Below are 6,043 nucleotides of genomic sequence, written 5' to 3'. Positions count from 1 at the left end.
GACCCCAATTTTAGGCCCATAGACACGCCTGTTTGCAGGAAATGCAGGAATCGACCCAGTTGAAATTCCTCTGTAGGGGCCTTCCTGGCCTCGCACCACGCAACATATTTACGCCAAATACGGTGATAATGCTTTGCGGTTACATCCTTCCTGGCTTTGATCAGGGTAGGGATGACTTCATCCGGAATGCCTTTTTCCTTCAGGATCCGGCGTTCAACCGCCATGCCGTCAAACGCAGCCGCGGTAAGTCTTGGAACAGACAGGGTCCTTGCTGGAGCAGGTCCCTTCTTAGAGGTAGAGGCCACGGGTCCTCTGTGAGCATCTCTTGAAGTTCCGGGTACCAAGTCCTTCTTGGCCAATCCGGAGCTACGAGTATAGTTCTTACTCCTCTCCAGCTTATAATTCTCAGTACCTTGGGTATGAGAGGCAGAGGAGGGAACACATACACTGACTGGTACACCCACGGTGTTACCAGAGCGTCCACAGCTATTGCCTGAGGGTCCCTTGACCTGGCGCAATACCTGTCTAGTTTTTTGTTGAGGCGGGACGCCATCATGTCCACCTTTGGTTTTTCCCAACGGTTCACAATCATGTGGAAGACTTCTGGATGAAGTCCCCACTCTCCCGGGTGGAGGTCGTGCCTGCTGAGGAAGTCTGCTTCCCAGTTGTCCACTCCCGGAATGAACACTGCTGACAGTGCTATCACATGATTTTCCGCCCAGCGAAGAATCCTTGCAGCTTCTGCCATTGCCCTCCTGCTTCTTGTGCCGCCCTGTCTGTTTACGTGGGCGACTGCCGTGATGTTGTCTGACTGGATCAGCACCGGCTGACCTTGAAGCAGAGGTCTTGCTAGACTTAGAGCATTGTAAATGGCCCTTAGCTCCAGGATATTTATGTGAAGTGATGTCTCCAGGCTTGACCACAAGCCCTGGAAATTCCTTCCCTGTGTGACTGCTCCCCAGCCTCGCAGGCTGGCATCCGTGGTCACCAGGACCCAGTCCTGAATGCCAAATCTGCGGCCCTCTAGAAGATGAGCACTCTGTAACCACCACAGGAGAGACACCCTGGTCTTTGGTGACAGGGTTATCCGCTGATGCATCTGAAGATGCGATCCGGACCATTTGTCCAGCAGGTCCCACTGAAAAGTTCTTGCGTGGAATCTGCCGAATGGGATTGCTTCGTAGGAAGCCACCATTTTCCCCAGGACCCTTGTGCATTGATGCACTGAGACTTCGCCTGGTTTTAGGAGGTTTCTGACTAGCTCGGATAACTCCCTGGCTTTCTCCTCCGGGAGAAACACCTTTTTCTGGACTGTGTCCAGGATCATCCCTAGGAATAGAAGACGTGTCGTCGGGATCAGCTGCGATTTTGGAATATTGAGAATCCAACCGTGCTGCCGCAACACTACCTGAGATAGTGCTACCCCGACTTCCAACTGTTCCCTGGACCTTGCCCTTATCAGGAGATCGTCCAAGTAAGGGATAACTAAAACTCCCTTCCTTCGAAGGAGTATCATCATTTCGGCCATTACTTTGGTAAAGACCCGGGGTGCCGTGGACAATCCAAACGGCAGCGTCTGAAACTGATAGTGACAGTTCTGTACCACAAACCTGAGGTACCCTTGGTGAGAAGGGTAAATTGGGACATGGAGGTAAGCATCCTTGATGTCCAGAGACACCATATAATCCCCTTCTTCCAGGTTCGCAATCACCGCTCTGAGTGACTCCATCTTGAACTTGAACCTCTGTATGTAAGTGTTCAAGGATTTTAGATTTAAAATAGGTCTCACCGAGCCGTCCGGCTTCGGTACCACAAACAGCGTGGAATAATACCCCTTTCCCTGTTGCAGGAGGGGTACCTTGATTATCACCTGCTGGGAATACAGCTTGTGAATGGCTTCCAATACCGCCTCCCTGTCGGAGGGAGACGTCGGTAAAGCAGACTTTAGGAAACGGCGAGGGGGAGACGTCTCGAATTCCAATTTGTACCCCTGAGATACCACCTGAAGGATCCAGGGGTCCACTTGTGAGTGAGCCCACTGCGCGCTGAAATTCTTGAGACGGGCCCCCACCGTGCCCGAGTCCGCTTGTAACGCCCCAGCGTCATGCTGAGGACTTGGCAGAGGCGGGAGAGGGCTTCTGTTCCTGGGAACCGACTGTTTGCTGCAGCCTTTTCCCTTTCCCTCTGCCACGGGGCAGAAAAGAGAAGCCCTTTGCCCGCTTGCCCTTATGGGTCCGAAAGGACTGCGCCTGATAATATGGCGTCTTCTTATGTTGAGAGGCTACCTGGGGTAAAAATGTGGATTTCCCAGCAGTTGCCGTGGCTACCAGGTCTGATAGACCTACCCCAAATAATTCCTCCCCTTTATAAGGCAATACTTCCATATGCCTTTTGGAATCGGCATCACCTGACCACTGCCGCGTCCATAACCCTCTTCTGGCAGAAATGGACAGCGCACTTACTCTTGATGCTAGTCGGCAGATATCCCTCTGTGCATCACGCATATATAGAAATGCATCTTTTAAATGCTCTATAGTCAGTAATATACTGTCCCTGTCTAGGGTATCAATATTGTCCGTTAGGGAATCCGACCAAGCCACCCCAGCACTGCACATCCAGGCGGAGGCGATTGCTGGTCGCAGTATAACTCCCGTATGAGTGTATATACCTTTTAGGATATTCTCCTGCTTTCTGTCAGCAGGTTCCTTAAGGGCGGCCGTCTCAGGAGAGGGTAGTGCCACCTGTTTAGACAAGCGTGTGAGCGCTTTATCCACCCTAGGGGGTGTTTCCCAACGTGCCCTATCCTCTGGCGGGAAAGGGTATGATGCCAATAACCTTTTAGGAATTATCAGTTTTTTATCGGGGGAAACCCACGCTTCATCACACACTTCATTTAATTCCTCAGAAGCAGGAAAAACTACAGGCAGTTTTTTCTCACCAAACATAATACCCTTTTTAGTGGTACTTGTATTATCAAAAATATGTAAAACATTTTTCATTGCCTCAATCATGTAACGTGTGGCCCTACTGGAAGTCACATTCGTCTCTTCATCGTCGACACTGGAGTCAGTATCCGTGTCGGCGTCTGTGTCTGCCATCTGAGGTAACGGGCGTTTTAGAGCCCCTGATGGCCTTTGAGACGCCTGGACAGGCACAAGCTGAGTAGCCGGCTGCCTCATGTCATCAACCGTCTTTTGTAAAGAGCTGACACTGTCACGTAATTCCTTCCACGTAAGTCCTGTTGGAGAAAGAGCGCTATATAAATAAAATTATTATTATTATTCCATAAGCCCATCCACTCAGGTGTCGACTCCCTAGGGGGTGACATCTCTATTACAGGCAATTGCTCCGCCTCCACATCATTTTCCTCCTCAAACATGTCGACACAATCGTACCGACACACAGCACACACACAGGGAATGCTCTGATAGAGGACAGGACCCCACTAGCCCTTTGGGGAGACAGAGGGATAGTATGCCAGCACACACCAGAGCGCTATATATAAACAGGGATTAACCTTATAGAAGTGTTTTTCCCCTTATAGCTGCTGTTATGTTAATACTGCGCCTAATTAGTGCCCCCCTCTCTTGTTTTACCCTTTTCTGTAGTGCAGGACTGCAGGGGAGAGTCAGGGAGACGTCCTTCCAGCGGAGCTGTGAGGGAAAAAGGCGCCAGTGTGCTGAGGAGATAGGCTCCGCCCCCTTCTCGGCGGACTTTTCTCCCGCTTTTTGCTATATTCTGGCAGGGGTTAAAATACATCCATATAGCCCTGGGGGTTATATGTGATGTATTTTCGCCAGCCAAGGTGTTTTTATTGCTGCTCAGGGCGCCCCCCCCCCAGCGCCCTGCACCCTCAGTGACCGGAGTGTGAAGTGTGCCTGAGGAGCAATGGCGCACAGCTGCAGTGCTGTGCGCTACCTTGGTGAAGACTGGATGTCTTCTGCCGCCGATTTTTCCGGACCTCTTCTTGCTTCTGGCTCTGTAAGGGGGCCGGCGGCGCGGCTCTGGGACCGGACTCCGAGGCTGGGCCTGTGTTCGGTCCCTCTGGAGCTAATGGTGTCCAGTAGCCAAGAAGCCCAAGCTGGCTGCAAGCAGGCAGGTTCGCTTCTTCTCCCCTTAGTCCCTTGATGCAGTGAGCCTGTTGCCAGCAGGTCTCACTGAAAATAAAAAACCTAAAACTAAACTTTTTCTAAGAAACTCAGGAGAGCCTCCTAGAATGCACCCTTCTCGGCCGGGCACAAAAATCTAACTGAGGCTTGGAGGAGGGTCATAGGGGGAGGAGCCAGTGCACACCAGGTAGTCCTAAAGCTTTACTTTTGTGCCCAGTCTCCTGCGGAGCCGCTATTCCCCATGGTCCTTACGGAGTTCCCAGCATCCATTAGGACGTCAGAGAAATTTATGTTTCACCCTCACAACTGCTGGGAGGCGAGTCCGCGGATCTGCCCCCATTTCTGTTCCCTTCCAGTGCTCCTCTCTCCAATCAGTGAATGGATGACTACTCACTGTCATAGGCCTGATCCTAAGCAGCACCCTATCCGTTTGATAGATAGACAGTGTCTAGTTAGACAGTCAATAGATAGACACCATATATTAGACAGACATTAGGTCGACAGGGTGAAAAGGTCGACAGATCAAAAGGTCGACATGAAAATTGTCGACATAAAAAAGATAGACTTTTTTTTTTTTTTAAATGTAACATGTTTTTGGATTATTTCATACTTTCTCTATCCATGTCGGCATAGAGTTGGTTATAAACCTTGTGGCGAGCGCAGCGAGCCACCGTGCCCGAAGCGTGGCGAGCAAAGCGAGCCCCGCGAGGGTATGCCTTTCTACAATTGGGGGTCCCAGATGACAAAACTATCCACACAAACCACAAAAATGCAAAAAACATGGTGTCTACCTTTTTCATGTCGACCTTTTGACCCTGTCGACCTTTTCCATGTCGACCTCTTTACCCTGTCGACCTTTTGACCCTGTCGACCTAATGTCCATCTAACATATGGTGTCTATCTATTGACTGTCTAACTAGACACTATCTATCTTTCATACCGGAACCAAGCAGCACGCAAGCTCAAATGCGGCCAAATCTCTATTTTTCGCAGACTGTTGCGTATGTCGGCACAACTACGGGCGACTCTATGGCATACGGATCTCAGTTGCTTCTCAATGACTGGAAATGGGCTTTACATGGGTGCTCGCGCCTCAGAGAAGTGTCCCGTGCATGTGTGGTCAGAGTCGCGACCTAGTCTGGTTTGTGAATATACGGAGAGCGACACCGTTCGCAGATGCAAAAGCAAGGGGTAGGTGTAAGAGTTGTGCCTAGTGATGACCGCTGTGCTGGGGCTAGAGCTTTCACATAGATGCAAAGGACTTCCAATCGCTGGAGGCATCTGGCATTGTGAGCGTATTACTTGTGGCACAGAAGCAGGCCATCTGTATTTATTGGTTACAATGTAAGGCATAAACGTGCTCGCTCACTGTGTCAGGCTACACCTCCCATCTGGCTAGTATCATGTTAGGAGTTGTGGATCTATTACAGCTGATCCTCAGGCAGACTGTCTGCGAGCTATACTCTCTGAGCCAATACCAGTCTCTTCATAATAAAAATAAAAAACATGTTTAAAAACACACTTAAAGCAGCAATCCCATTAGTAATCGCAATTCTTAATTGGTTTGTTTCTTCATCCTGCTATTGAACGATCTAAAATTCTGCAGTGTCGTGTGACTACCATGGCAACCACAGGCAAAGGGCACATGATATAATGAGCATGGAAACTTTGGGAAGCTTTTTGAGCAGTCTCTACTCTGTATACTGAAAATTAACTCTTCTGCCTTTTCATGACATTATGCAAGCATGCTTGTGTGGCTGGCAGCCATAGATTGCGCTCTGCAGAGAGATTTTGAAAAGGAGATACTGGTTTGTAAGACCACTAATACAAAGAGGCATGCTTAATAGGTACCTAACTTTCTCTTCAAACAAAAATAAATCTACAGTACAGTATTTGGGATTGCTGCTCTAATAACTAGTTTAATTGTTTTTGTA

This window comes from Pseudophryne corroboree, chromosome 10 (genome assembly GCF_028390025.1).
Source record: "Pseudophryne corroboree isolate aPseCor3 chromosome 10, aPseCor3.hap2, whole genome shotgun sequence".
Lineage (NCBI taxonomy): Eukaryota > Metazoa > Chordata > Amphibia > Anura > Myobatrachidae > Pseudophryne > Pseudophryne corroboree.
The sequence above is the reverse complement of the archived record's forward strand: the minus strand, read 5'-3'. Positions refer to the sequence as shown.